The sequence below is a fragment of the Chiloscyllium punctatum genome, chromosome 13, assembly GCF_047496795.1.
Source record: "Chiloscyllium punctatum isolate Juve2018m chromosome 13, sChiPun1.3, whole genome shotgun sequence".
Lineage (NCBI taxonomy): Eukaryota > Metazoa > Chordata > Chondrichthyes > Orectolobiformes > Hemiscylliidae > Chiloscyllium > Chiloscyllium punctatum.
Genome location: NC_092751.1, coordinates 102,223,625 through 102,238,049, shown reverse-complemented (window position 1 = coordinate 102,238,049; position 14,425 = coordinate 102,223,625). Strand labels below are relative to the sequence as shown.

At 44.5% G+C, this 14,425-nt stretch overlaps 1 protein-coding gene across 7 annotated transcripts in view; it reads right to left on the bottom strand.

Moving 5' to 3' along the window:
- The window catches only part of LOC140484721 (ras-GEF domain-containing family member 1A-like), a 224,620-nt gene that overhangs the window by 40,516 nt on the left and 169,679 nt on the right, over positions 1 to 14,425 (bottom strand). The gene's annotated exons all lie outside the window — the stretch shown is intronic.

Sequence of the window (14,425 nt, the reverse complement as noted above, 5' to 3'; positions counted from 1 at the left end):
TAGAGAAACTCAGCAGGTCTAGCAGCATCTACTGAGAGAAAACAAGAGTTAACATTTGAGTACAATACCCTTCTTCAGAACTGAAGAGGAATCAATATCATATTCAAAATGTTAACTCTATTTTCTATCTCCACAGATGAGTTTCTCCAGCATTTTGAGTTTGTATCAGATTTCCAGCCTTTGCATTCTTCACTTCAATTAACGACTTAAGAGCTTCCCACTCTCCAACAATCCTCATAATCTGGGCTATCCTTGTTCCCTTTGACCTCTGAGAAATCGAGCTGAGATGAGGAGCTCCATGCTCTAAAACTATGGTATGGCCCAGACAGCTGCCATTGGTCTAAATAGGAGTTAGGAGGCAACATGAAGCCTTGCTCTTTGACAGCTGGTTTAATAATAAAATGAAAATCACAGTTACATGATGATGGGTCTCTGCTTGTTTACTTACACATGAAGAATGCACAGGTCCATTTGGATTAGGCTCAAGTGTCAAGTCATTTTTTTAAGCATACGTAAGAACATAAGAAATAGGAGCAGGGGGCCATTTTTTTCTCCACTTGACTGCCCACTCACCATAACCCTTAATTCCCTTACTAGTCAAAAATCTATCTTTACCTTAAAAACATTCAATGAGGTAGCCTCAACTGCTTCACTGGGCAGGGAATTCCACAGATTCACAACCCTGTGGGTGAAGAAGTTCCTTCTCAACTCAGAAATCTGCATCTCCTTATTCTGAAGCTCTGCTCCCTAGCTGCTGTTTCATCCACCAGTGGAAACAACCTCCCTGTTTCTATCCTATCTATTCCTTTCATAATTATGTTTCTGTGAGATTCCCCCCTCATTCTTCTAAATTCCAATGAGTTTAAGCCTGGTTTAAACTATCCTGAATTCAACTGTGACCCTTTCAGATTCTTGTTGTTTTTAATCATAATCGCTCTGCAATTGATGGATGTGCCTTTAGTTGTCTGAGTTGTCCCAATCTCTGGAATTCATCCCCAATACCTTCCTGCCTCACTTTCCTCCCTTTTCAGATACTCCTTAAAAACTACCACTTTGTCTGAGATTTTGGTCACCTCATATCTAATATCACCTCACCGGCCTTGGCTTTATGTTTCGCTTTGTGGGACATTTCATTTTGTGGAAGTCACTGAGTAAATGTAAAGTTGTTATTCAGCTCCCAAAGTGTCGCAGGTGGGAATTTTCTTTCATGTTCACAACTATGTAGGTCATTCCTGTCAGCAGTTGTTGGGAGATGCCAATAATTTTGAGATGGTCCCTTAGGCATGTATGCTATTAGCACATAATGAGCTTCTCACGCACATAGAGGTATAAAGTCAAGCTATCCACGCTCTTGTGGAGCAGCGGTAATATCCCTATTTCTGGACCATGAGGTCTGGGTTCAAGTCCCATCTGCTTCAATCATATCCCCGATACTGATCGATTAGAAAATATTTATAAAACCAAGCTTCAGATGCTATTCAAAGCTGAGCATTAACCCCAGCATTTGGTGCTGACGAAACACTAATTTACTCTTTATTAATTCTATGTTGCACTCACATGTGTGAACAATAGCATCACAGAAAGAGAACTTTATCCCTTAAGTAGGCACCCAGTATTGTGCCTCCAGCGCTTTGCTGCTGATTTTGAACTTGCAAACCACAGTATTGCAGCATTGAGGGATGCAAAAATGCAATAATAATATTCTTCTGGTCATTGTCTCATGGCATTTCACTGTTCTCAGTGCAAAGACACAGAATCAAATGTAATTGCATGTTGAAAGAAGGACTTACATTTATATAGCCTCTTTCATGTCTTCAAGGTATCCCAACGTATCTTTCCAGCCAATGGTTTTGAAATGCAGTCGCTGTGGTAATGCAGGAAATGCCGATATGTGAACAGCAACATTCTGCAAATAGCAATGTGGTCATGACCAGATAATTTTCATTTTTTACAACTAATGCTGATTGACAGCAAAATATTGACCAGGAAACCAGTGGCAATGCAGCTGCTATTCCTCTAAGTCATGCCAAGGCATCTTTTATTGGAGAGGGCAATGGGACCTTTGTTCAATTTTTCATCCGAGAGGTAGCACCTCCGACCATGTAGCTCAGAACTGCCCTGCAGTGTCCATCTAGAGTTTGAGGTTCTTGAGAGCGGGATTTGAACCTATGGCTTCCTGGCTCTAAGGAGAGGGCACTGCCCATGCAGAAGTGAAAGTTGCAACAGGCCAACTGATTTTTGTGCGCCAGGCCTCTTTGTGGGAGGGATGCAGGGTAGGGCTGGGGGAGGGTGGTCTCTTGCTGCAAGTATATTGAATGGGACAGAAGGGTTGGATTAGTGCAAGGGCAGTGTCTGGCCTCTGCTCCTATACATGGCTTTGTTGAGAGTTTATTGTTGACTGGAATGATTCTGACAGCCTTTATTGTTCTCTGTGCTAACACCCGCAAATCTACGGATGAGTGGACCCCAGGATTCCACCCTTATAGTTGCTAGGCAGCGTGGAAGATGAGGATCCCTTGGTTTTTGCCTGTCCAAATTCTTTTTTTTTGTCCTGTGGCTCAAGAAGACAGATGGCTGGTTGGGAGTTTCCCTTCACTCTCACAGCTCAGATTAGTAACCAGGTGCCAAGGGGCGACAATGGGGAAAAAACCAGATCTCGGCACACTCTGACAACTTTAAGTGTTGCTGTCTCAAAGGCAGATTCAATACGGGATGGCTCATGCTTCAAGTAATCATGGAAACTACAAAGAGCCTTGGTGTGTTTGTAAAGCACAGGGGATTGATGATGCGAGTCAAGGTCAGAACATGCAAGATAAAAGGAACAGTGAAAGAAATGATTTGCCTTGAGGTACAGTCTTTCACAACCTCTGGACATCACAAAGCATCCAATGGCCAATAAAGCAAACACTTGTTGAAATGTAGTCACTGTTTCACTGCCACGTTAAGGCCATCAACATCATCAAAGAACTGGTAATGATCTCCTCCAACCTTTTCCGTCAGGCAGACGATACAGAAGCCTGAACACGCGCACCAGCAGGTTCAGGGACAGCTTCTTCCCAGCTGTTATTAGACTGATGAATGGACTCTCCAGCCTCAAATAATGCTGATCTTGCTAACGGTGATCTTGCCTTGTGCATTGTAACCCGTATGCCTCTGTCTAAGTTTTTTTTACAACCTCTGATCTGTACCCCCTTGCTTACTGTGCTCTGCCTGTACAGCTCATAAACAAAGCTTTTCACTGTACTTCGGTATACATGACAATCAATCAAATTGCTGCAAATGCTAGAATCTGTACCAAGAACAAAAAAATGCTGAAAATCACAGTGGGTCAGGCAGCATCCATCTACAGCATGGAGAGAAATACTAGATCGAGTCATAGAGTCATACAGCACAGGAACAGACCCTTCGGTCCATGCTGAACATAATCCCAAACTATACTAGTCCCACCTGCCTGCTCCTGTCCCATTATCCCTCCAAGTCTTTTCTATTTATGTATCCATCGAAATGTCTTTTAAACATTGTACCCACATCTTCCACATCTTCAGGATATTAATTCCACATGCAAACCATCCTCTGTGTAAAATAATTGCCCCTCGTGTCTTTTTTAAAGCTAACTCCTCTCACCTTAAAAGTGTGCCCCCTAGTCTTGAAATTCCCCATACTGGAGAAAAGACAACAACCACTAACCCTATCTATACCCCTCATGATTTTATAAACTTCTATCATAATGCCTCTCAACCTCTTACGCTCCAGTAAAACAAGTCCCAGCCTATCCAGCCTTTCCTTATAACTCAAACCTTCCACACCTGGCAACATTCTGGTAAATCTCCTCTGAACCCTCTTGCCAGCTTGATAATATTAGATTAGATTAGAGCTTGATAATATTAGATTAGATTAGATTACTTACAGTGTGGAAACAGGCCCTTCGGCCCACCAAGTCCACACCGCCCCGCCGAAGCGCAACCCACCCATACCCCTACATCTACCCCTTACCTAACACTATGGCCAATTTAGCATGGCCAATTCACCTGACCTGCACATCTTGGGACTGTGGGAGGAAACCGGAGCACCCGGAGGGAACCCACGTAGACACGGGGAGAATGTGCAAACTCTACACAGAGAGTCGCCTGAGGCGGGAATTGAACCCGGGTCTCTGGCGCTGTGAGGCAGCAGTGCTAACCACTGTGCCACCGTGCCGCCCAAATATCCTTCATAAAACTGGGAAACCAGAATTGGACACAGTATTCCAGAACAGACCACACCATTGTCCTGTACAGGAGAAAGTGAGGACTGCAGATGCTGGAGATCAGAGTTGAAAAGTATGGTGCTGGAAAAGCACAGCAGGTCAGGCAGCATCTGAGGAGCAGGAGAATTGACGTTTCGGGTATGAGCCCTTCACACATTGCTGATGAAGGGCTTATTCCCGAAATGCTGATTCTCCTGCTCCTCGGATGCTGCCTGACCTGCTGTACTTTTCCAGTGCCACACTTTTTCACAATGTCCCGCACAACCTCAACAATGACATCCCAACTCTTACAGTCAAGGACTGAGCAGTCATTTGGTTTAGTGATATTGATTGAGAGAGAAATATTGATCTGATCACCAGGGTGCCTCACTGTCAAATGTGGCGGCATCAGATCTTTTCCCATGGCCACGGGAAGGGGTGAGCATTCAACTGTGCAGCGTTGAGTATGTGCTGCAGCGTCCATCCAGAAACTCTGCTAAAGTTGCTGGAGAGGGAACTCTACAGCCATCCAGCGGTACGGTGGCTCAGTGGTTAGCACTGCTGCCTCACAGTGGCAGGGACCCAGGTTCAATCCCAGCTTTGGGCAACTGTCTGTATGGAGTTTGGCACATTCTCCCTGTGTCTGTGTAGGTTCCTCCAGGTGCTCTGGTTTCCTCTCACACTCCGAAGATGTGCAGGTTAGGTGAATTGGCCGTGCTAAATTGCTCATAATGTTCAGGGATGTGTAGGTTAGGTGCATTAGTCAGGGGGAATGACGAGTGATAGGGTAGGGGGAATGGGCCTGGGTGGGATACTAGCTGGAGAGTCAGTGTGGATTTGTTGGGCCGAATGGCCTGTTCCTACTCTGTAGTGATTCTATGTAATCACAGAAATGAAGACCGGTGCCCTGTGAGGCACAGCTAACAGCACTGAATAAGTGCTGGAATTCCCTCCCTAAGGGCATTGTGGGTCAACCCACAGCAAGTGGACTGCAGCGGTTCAAGAAGGCAGCTCACCACCACCTTCTGAAGGGCAACTAGGGATGGATAATAAATGCTGGCCCAGCCAGCGATGCCCATATCCCTCAAATGAATACATGAAAACAAGGTCAGGAAGCAAGCGTATTGGATTGGCACGTGGCGGCATAGAGGTAAAACAGTGAGAAATCTCACAGGAGTAATAGATTCCAGAGAGAGAGAGACAATGGGATGTAGATCAGTTTGAAAAAGAAACTACATTTCGATATCGCCTTATGGCAGAACTTTACAGTTGTTGAGAAATGCAATCAGTTATTTTGCAGGCTGAAGTGAACAGTATAGAGAAGGTAAAATGGGATAAGGATTGTGGTAAAGATAAAAATGGAATGTGGAACTTTACAGATTCTGAGAAAGCGGTTGACAAAGGAAGTAGCCTGGCTCTGGGAGATTTGGGGGCTGTAATGATAACATATGACTGGGGAACGCTCTGAATATGTCCCTTGTGACAGGGATTATGAGTCATTCTGAGAAGCATCTTCCCCATAAAAGATTAGAGAATAGGATAAAGGAAGAAGAGCTGATCAATCCCGAAATTACTCACAGAGAAATGAGAGAAACATAGAGAGACTAAGATCATTGAGACAGTCAAAAGTCACACGACACCAGGTTATAGTCCAACAGGTTTATTTGAAATCACAAGCTTTGGTGTGCTGCTCCTTCGTCACTTCACCTGAAGAAGGACCAGCGTTTTGTAAGCTTATGATTTCGAATAAACCTGTTACACGAGAACCTGGTGACGTCTGACTTCTGACATTTTCCACCTCGGTCCAACACCGACACCTCCACATCATGGCGACCACTGAGAGAGTCAGCAAGTCACCAGGTACTGCTAGACTTCCTGACAGGGCCGGTCACAAACAAAATGCATTTCTGACCATGTCTTCTAGGATAAATCCTTCATCATGATATAAGGTCATCCTGAAACATTAACTCTGTTCCTGTCTCTCCGTAGATGCTGCCAGGTCAGCTGAGAATTTCCAAGATCTTCAGATCTCATTTCAGATTTTCAACATCTGCACAGTGTGCTATTTGGAAAGAGGTGAGAAAAGTATTTATTCCTAAAGGTAGACAGAGGAATAACCCAGAATCGAAGGGTTAAAAATTCCTCATAGGAATACAGAAAGAGGAGTAGGCCGTTCAGCCCATCGAGGCTGATCTTTCATTCAATTGGATCATGGCTCATCATCTACACTGATGTCATTTGCTCGCACTATTCCCTTGATGTCTTAGTCTCCAGAATCTATCAATCTCTGTCTTAAACCTGATTGTGCTTTCACAACCCACTAGCGTAGAGAACTTCAAAGATTCACAACCTTTTTGAGTGAAGAAATCCCTTCTCACCTTAATCCTAAATGGCCTGCTCCTTATTCTTGTCAGTGCACAAGCTCAAATCTGTGACTATTTTATTAAAAATAATCAAAGAACTTTAGATGCTGGAAATCAGAAACAAAAACCGAAATTGCTGCCAAAGCTCAGCAGGTCTGGCAGGACCTGTGGAGAGAACAGTGTTCTGAAGAAAGGTCGCTGGACCCAAATCATTAACTCTGCTTTCCCTCCACAGATGCTGCCAGCCCAGCTGAGTTTTTTCAGTCATGTCTGTTTTCCATTCTATGTATTCACCAGCTCTCCCATCCCCTGATTATTTTAAACGTTGTGAAGATGGTGGGTACACTATACACGCTTCTGGCTTGCAATAATGAAACAAATCTGGGATTTTAACCCATTAGCTAATCAGAATTGGGAAAATTAACACAAAGTGTCCTGAAGAAAAGCAACACAAAGCAACAGGAAATGCAGGAGACACCATCAATGCTGCTGTGCAGGTGGGAGCATCTACTCAATAAATCTCTACGAATCCTTTAAGTGGTTGTCATGCAAAGCAGGAGGAGGGTAGACGGTGGGGTTTAGTCTATTTAAGGTTTAGCAAAGTCCTTTGGACTAGTTCCACACTGGAGATTACAAGATCAAAAGGCACAGTGCAGAGAAAGCTCTTAATTGCATGACTAACTGGCTGAGTCATAAAATTCTACGGAAGTTAATTAGTTAGTGAGTGTCAAATCAAAAAAAAAGTAGTGGCCCCTCACTGAGAGGGCAGAAACATTGCTGATGTACAGTATATGGGAGAAGGATGAAAAGGAAGTTGGTTTGAGCATACTGTTAATGATAGGTTAGGAGAGTTCAGAAAACATTGGGAATTAGTGGAGTAGGTACAGAGGGTGTGAACAGTTTAGGAAATACAACTAAAGATTGGGTTAATGCCACTTAGCGTGGAGAAGTGCAAAGTCATGAAGTTGGGGAAATGAGACAAACAGTGGGCGTACAAAGTGACCAGGAACATTCCACAGGGTATGACACGAATTGCAGTTACTCCTTGCTTAATGAAGCCCCAGTTAGACTTGTTTAGTTTTTAACATCACGACACCTACATTTTCCAGGCCATTCAGTATTGTGTAAATTTACAAGGAGAAAGCGGGAGAATGAGGTTGAGAAATTTATCAGCCATGATTGGATGGCGGAGTAAACTCGATGGGGGTGCTGGATGGCCTAACTTCTGCTCCTATGTCTACGGTCTATGGCCTGATGGGTACCACTTGGCGTGGCCATTCTGACTTGAAGCCGCTCCCTAATCCCAGCCTCCCTCCTCCCCTCCGCCAGTGCTGGCCTTCCCAGTTTGTGGCCTCTTCCTGTGCTTGACCCCAAGGATGGAGCCTGAGGCTCTGCTATTCAAGGTCCACACGGTGGGGGAAGGGTCTCACACATCAGGCTCCAGATCTCCTGCTTCTTACTGACTACATTATAGCTACTGCCTGATAGCCACTTTCAGAAGGATGTATGTAAGTAGAAATTTACATTTCTCTTACACATAAAAGATATTTCATTCACAAAATAGGAATTCAGTAACATAAGGTATTTCAACTTGCAGGGTAAATTTTTTTTTCAGAAAAGGAAGACCTTACAGAACCTAATTCCGGTTTTAACATGGGTTCCCAGAGGAATCAATGTTTCACTTTTTAAAAATTCATTTGTGGGATGTGGGTGTCCCAGGCTGGCCCAGCATTTATTACCTGTCCCTAGCTGCCCTTGAGAAGGTGGGGGTGAGCTGACTTCTTGAACGTCTGCAGTCCATCAGCTGTGGGTTGACCTGCAATGTCATTAGAAACATAGAAGATAGGAGCAGGAGGAGGCCATTCGGCCCCGCTCTGCCATTCATCACGATCATGCCTGATCATCCAATTCAATAAGGTAAAAACAATGACTGCAGATGCTGAAAATCAAATACTGGATTAGTGGTGCTGGAAGAGCACAGCAGTTCAGGCAGCATCCAACGAGCAGCGAAATCGACGTTTCGGGCAAAAGCCCTTCATCAGGAATAAAGGCAGTGAGCCTGAAGCATGGAGAGATAAGCTAGAGGAGGGTGGGGGTGGGGAGAGAGTAGCATAGAGTACAATGGGTGAGTGGGGGAGGAGATGAAGGTGATAGGTCAAGGAGGAGAGGGTGGAGTGGATAGGTGGAAAAGAAGATAGGCAGGTCGGACAAGTCAAGGAGACAGTAACTGAGCTGGAAGTAGAAACTAGGATGAGGTGGGGGAAGGGGAAATGAGGAAGCTGTTGAAGTCCACATTGATGCCCTGGGGTTGAAGTGTTCCGAGGCGGAAGATGAGGCGTTCTTCCTCCAGGCGTCGGGTGGTGAGGGAGCGGCGGTGAAGGAGGCCCAGGACCTCCATGTCCTCGGCAGAGTGGGAGGGGGAGTTGAAATGTTGGGCCATGGGCGATTTGGTTGATTGGTGCGGGTCAATTCAATAGCCTAATCCTGCTTTCTCCCCATAACCTTTGATCCCATTCGCTCCAAATGCTCGACCTAGCCACCTCTCGAATACATTCAATGCTTTGGCATCAGCTACTTCCTGTGGTAATGAATTGCACAGGTTCACCACTCTTTGGGTGAAGAAATGTTTTCTCATCTCCATTCTAAATGGTCCATCCCCAATACTCAGTCTGTGACCCCTGGTTCTGGACACACCCACCAGCTTCTACTTTGTCTAGTCCTGTTAGAATTTTATAAGTCACTATGAGATCCCCCCTCATTTGTCTGAATTCCAGCAAAAACCATCCTAACCCAGTCAATCTCTCCTCATACGTCACAGAGTCATTGAGATGTATAGCACGGAAACAGACCCTTCAGTCCAACTCATCCATGCAATCCCACCATCCCCGGAATCAGCCTGGAAACCTTCGCTGCACTCCTTCGAGAGCAAGAGCATCCTTCCTCTGAAAAGGAGACCAAACCTGCACACAATATTCTAGGTGTGGCCTCACCAAGGCCTTGGATAACTGCAACAACACATCCCTGCTCCTGGACTTGAAACCTCTAAGAAGGAATTCCAGGATTTTGACCCAGCAACAGTGAAGGAATGGCAATATATTTCCAAGTTAGGATCATGAATGCTTTAAAGGGGAACTTGAAGGTGGTGGTGTTCCCATGTATCTGCTGTTAAACACTTAAAGTTGCTTTATTTGAAGTTGTGACTTGCACGAACACAGCAGCCACTTCAAAAGAGGATTTACTATATCAGTGAGAATGCACATAAAAGCATGGTCTTAAGTCAGTTTTTTTTTGGAAACATGTTCAAGAGAACAGACAACATATAAAAGCATGAATACCAAGAAGAGATTGTTAATTTGTGCAAGATATCAGACCCTCACTCTTGACTATTACCACAGAGTCATAGAGATGTACAACATGGAAACAGACCCTTCAGTCCAACTTGTGGTCACCCCTCAGCCTCCGACGCTCCAGGGAAAAAAGCCCCAGCCTATTCAGTCTATCCCTATAATTAATCCCAGCAACACCTTTGTGGGTGTTGTGGCTATTTCTGAAGGGAGGGGAGGTATTTATGGTCTTGGGGCAAATAGAAAGGAGGGCAATTAAACTAGCTTAAGGAATGGACACGTGCTTTATTGGGAAAGTCTGTAGCTCCTGGAGGTGTCAAAGATCCATTGGTGTTTTCTGATGATGCTCAACATTCATCTCTTAACAAGAAACCACATAATTAGAATCCCTGTAGTGTAGAAACAGCAACCCTCTATAGAGTAACCCACACAGACCCATTCCCCTATATTTGCCCCTGACTAATGCAGCTAATCTACACATCCCTGAACACTATGGGCAATTTAGCATGGCCAATTCACCTGGCCTGTTAAAGGAAACCAGAGCACACAGAGGAAACCCATGCAAGACTGGGAAAATCTCCACACAGACAAGTCGCCTGAGGCTGGAATTGAACCCGGGTCCCTGCTGCTGCGAGGCAGCAGTGCTAACCACTGGGCTGCCCCTAACCAGTTACCAGTCAGCTTCAGGCTACTTGAGGGACATCGGTGCATGTGATGAAACATTTGGGATTCTTAAGGGGCTTGACAGGGTAGATGGAGAGAGTTGTTTCCCCTTGTGGGACCCATTCAAGACAGAGATGAGGAGGAATTTCTTCTGTCAGAGGGCACTGAGTCTGTAGAGTTCTTTACAGTAGAGAGCTGTTGGAGTTGGGTCATTAAGTATATTCAAGGACCAGCAGATTTCTAATCAGGAAGGGAATCAAAGGTCACGGGGAAAAGGCAAGAACGTGGGGTTGCTGATTATGAGATCAGTCACCATCTCTCTTTTTTAAAAATTCATTCATGATGAGGGAGTCGCTGGCTAGGCTAGCGTTTATTATGCATCCCGGAGAGTAGTTAAGAGTCAACCACATTTTTGTGGTTTGGAGTTACATATTATCCAGACCAGGTAAGGATGGCAGCATCCATCCCTAATGGACATTAGTGAACCAAATAGGTTTTTCCCAACAATTAGCACATGGTCATCAGTAGATTCTTAATTCCAGAATTTCATTGAATTCAAACTCCACCATCTGATTTGGCAGGATTCAAACTCAGGTCCAAGAACATTATCTGGGTCTCTGGATTAACAGTCCAATGATAATACCATTAGGTCATCGCTTTGCCCTATGAATCTCAATGAATGATGGAGCAGATTCAATAGACTGAATGGCCTACTTCAGTTCCTATGTTTTATGGTCTTATGACACAATGTGTATTTTAAAAATGTGTTTGTTTATCCAACGCTGACTAAGCCATCATTTATTGACCATATCTAATTGCCAGCGGACAGTTAAGAGTCAACACCATTACTGTGGGGAAAAACACCAGAACTCAACATCATTACTATGGGGAGAAAACCCAAAGGTCAACACCATTACTTTGGGGGAAAACACCAAAGGTCAATACCATTACTGTGGGGAAAAACACCAGAACTCAACATCATTACTATGGGGAGAAAACCCAAAGGTCAACACCATTACTTTGGGGGAAAACACCAAAGGTCAATACCATTACTGTGGGGAAAAACACCAGAACTCAACATCATTACTATGGGGAGAAAACCCAAAGGTCAACACCATTGCTGTGTGATATGGAGCTACATGTAGGCCAGGCTGTGTAAAAACAGCACATTCCCTTCCCTATAAGGGCATTAGTGAGCCTGATGTTATTTTCTAACAACTGTCATTAGACTTGCTTTTTATTCCATTTGATATTCACCATGTTGCCATGGTGGGATTTGAAGTCCCCACGATATTAGCCTAGGGTTCTGGATTACTACCCTAGTGACATTCTCATGATGCTACCACCTCTCCTACAACAAGAGCCACAGTTATTCAAAATGCTTTGGGATATTAGCGAGATAGGATAAAGGTGTGAGCTAAACAACACAGTTCCTTTCATGTTGTAATGTGTATCAGATCCATATTATTCCATTGTTCATTGTCCTATAAGCAAATCCCTCCTGCAAATATTTTCAAGCCTTCAAAGTGCTGGTGTTTTGTTTTTGATAAAGTCAGCATTGCGAAACACACGCATGCAAGAGCAACAGGGAAGTTGTTCAGGCTGGGTTGAAGCGTGTAACCACACATGCACACAGCAAACTACAATTACAAGAGCTCAATAATCCTTCACATGACAACTAGAAAAGTCAAGAAGTAGAGATAAAGTGCAAGCTCACTTGTCATCTGGCGGGGCTGGCACAGTGGCTTAGGGGTTAGCACTGCTGCCTCACAGCGCCAGGAACTTGGGTGCACTTGGACTGTGGAGTTTGCACGTTCTTCCTGCATCTGTGTGGGTCCCCTCCTGTTTCCTCCCACAGTCCAAAGGTGTGCAGGTTAGGTGGATTGGCTATGCTAAATTGTTCATGTGCCCAGGGATGTGCAGGCTAGGTAGATTAACCATTGGAAATGCAGAGTTACAGGCATAGGGTGGGTCTATGTGGGATGCACTTTGGAGGGTTGGTGTGTACTTGATGGGCCAAATGGCCTGCTTTCACGCTGTCGGGATTCTATGATCTCAAACTCTGTTGTGTGTACAATTCTCAAGTATAGCCAACTGAATTCTCCCCATCTTCCTGTTTGTATCTTGGTTATTAAGCAGTCACCAAAAAAAAGGATCACTTACAGAGTCATAAAGTCATAGAGATGTACAGCACAGAAACAGACCCTTTGGTCTAACTTGTCCATGCTGACCAGATATCGTAACTTAATCTAGACCCATTTGCCAGCACTTGGCCCATCTCCTTCTAAGCCCTTCCTTTTCATATACCCATCCAGATGTCTTTTAAATGTTGTAATTGTACCAATCTCCACCATTTCCTCTGGCAGCTCATTCTGTACATGCACCACCCTCTGTATGAAAAAGTTGTCCCTTAGGTCCCTTTTATATCTTTCCCCTCTCACCCTAAATCTATGCCCTCTAGTTCTGAAATCCCCCAACCCAGGGAAAATATCTTGTCTATTTACCTTATCCATGCCCCTCATGATCTTATAGACCTCTATAAACTCACTCCTCAGCCTCCCACGCTCCAGGGAAAACAGTTCCAGCCTGTTCAACCTTTCCCTTAAGCTCAAAAGAGGTTCACATCAAAGCTATAACCTCGACCTCCCTCACCAGAGATGCTGATATGTCAACTCACTATGAGTGGTCCAGAGCAACTAGGAATGAGCTTTTTTAGAAATAATTGAGATGACACGCTGTGTGGCTAGTCCAATAGTTTATTGCATTAACACCCATCACACATCAGTCAGGCTCACAGATGTCAATGTCACATGCCATGTCCTCCAAGCAGTGTTATTAGTTGGGTCCTTAATGCCAAGCAGGGAGTCTTGACCCAATGCCAGCAGCAACACTTTGCTAAAATGTCTGTCAAAAGAGCTAATGTTGATGGACCAATGATAAATGAAGAGCTGTCAACAAACTAACATGATGTTTAAAACAGATCTGTTTTGGGGAATGTCCCTTAGATCAAGAATGATTTGGCATGATTCTTATTATCATCACGAGCCCGCCTCAACTCACACCGAACTCCACAGCAGCAATGGCAGCAGCGAGGCAGCTCTTCACCCACCTCTTGATGGTTTGGGTAACAACCAAACTAGACAAGGTTAATGCAGGAAGGATATTCCTAATGACTGGGGAGTTGAGGACAAGGGTCACACAGGCTTAGGGTATGGGGTAGACAAGCAGGAGACTGAAAGAGCACAGCAAGACAGGCAGCATCAGGAGGTGAAGAAGTGACACTGCCTGGCTTGCTGTGTTCTTCAAGCCTTCTCTTTGTCTTCTTTGGTTCCAGCATCTGCAGTGTTTTTGGTCTCTAGGGTATGGAGTAGGCCATTTAGCAATGAGATGACCCAGAGAGAGAGACCAAACCATTGAATGTTTTCAAGAAGGCGTTGGATATAGTTCATAGGGGGAAAGAGATCAAAGGGTATGGGGAGAAAGAGGGAACAGGAGACAGAGTTGGATGATCAGCCATGTCCATATTGAATAGTAGAGCAGGCTGAATGGCCTCCTGTCCTTATTCTCTAGGTTTCTATGCAGTAATAAAGTCAGAAGCAGCACTCTGAAAGTTTGTGATTTCAAATAAACCTGTTGTATTGTAACCTGTTGTATCGTAACTTTGTCCACCCCAGTTCAACACCAGCATCTCCACATCGTGGCTTCTATGAAGTGAGAAAGAGGACAGAAGATATTTTTAACTAAAAGAATAGTGAGGCCCCACAAACAATGGTATGTGGCCAGTGATTGTTCTGAAGAAGAGTCATATCGGACCTGAGAAACTTTGTTTC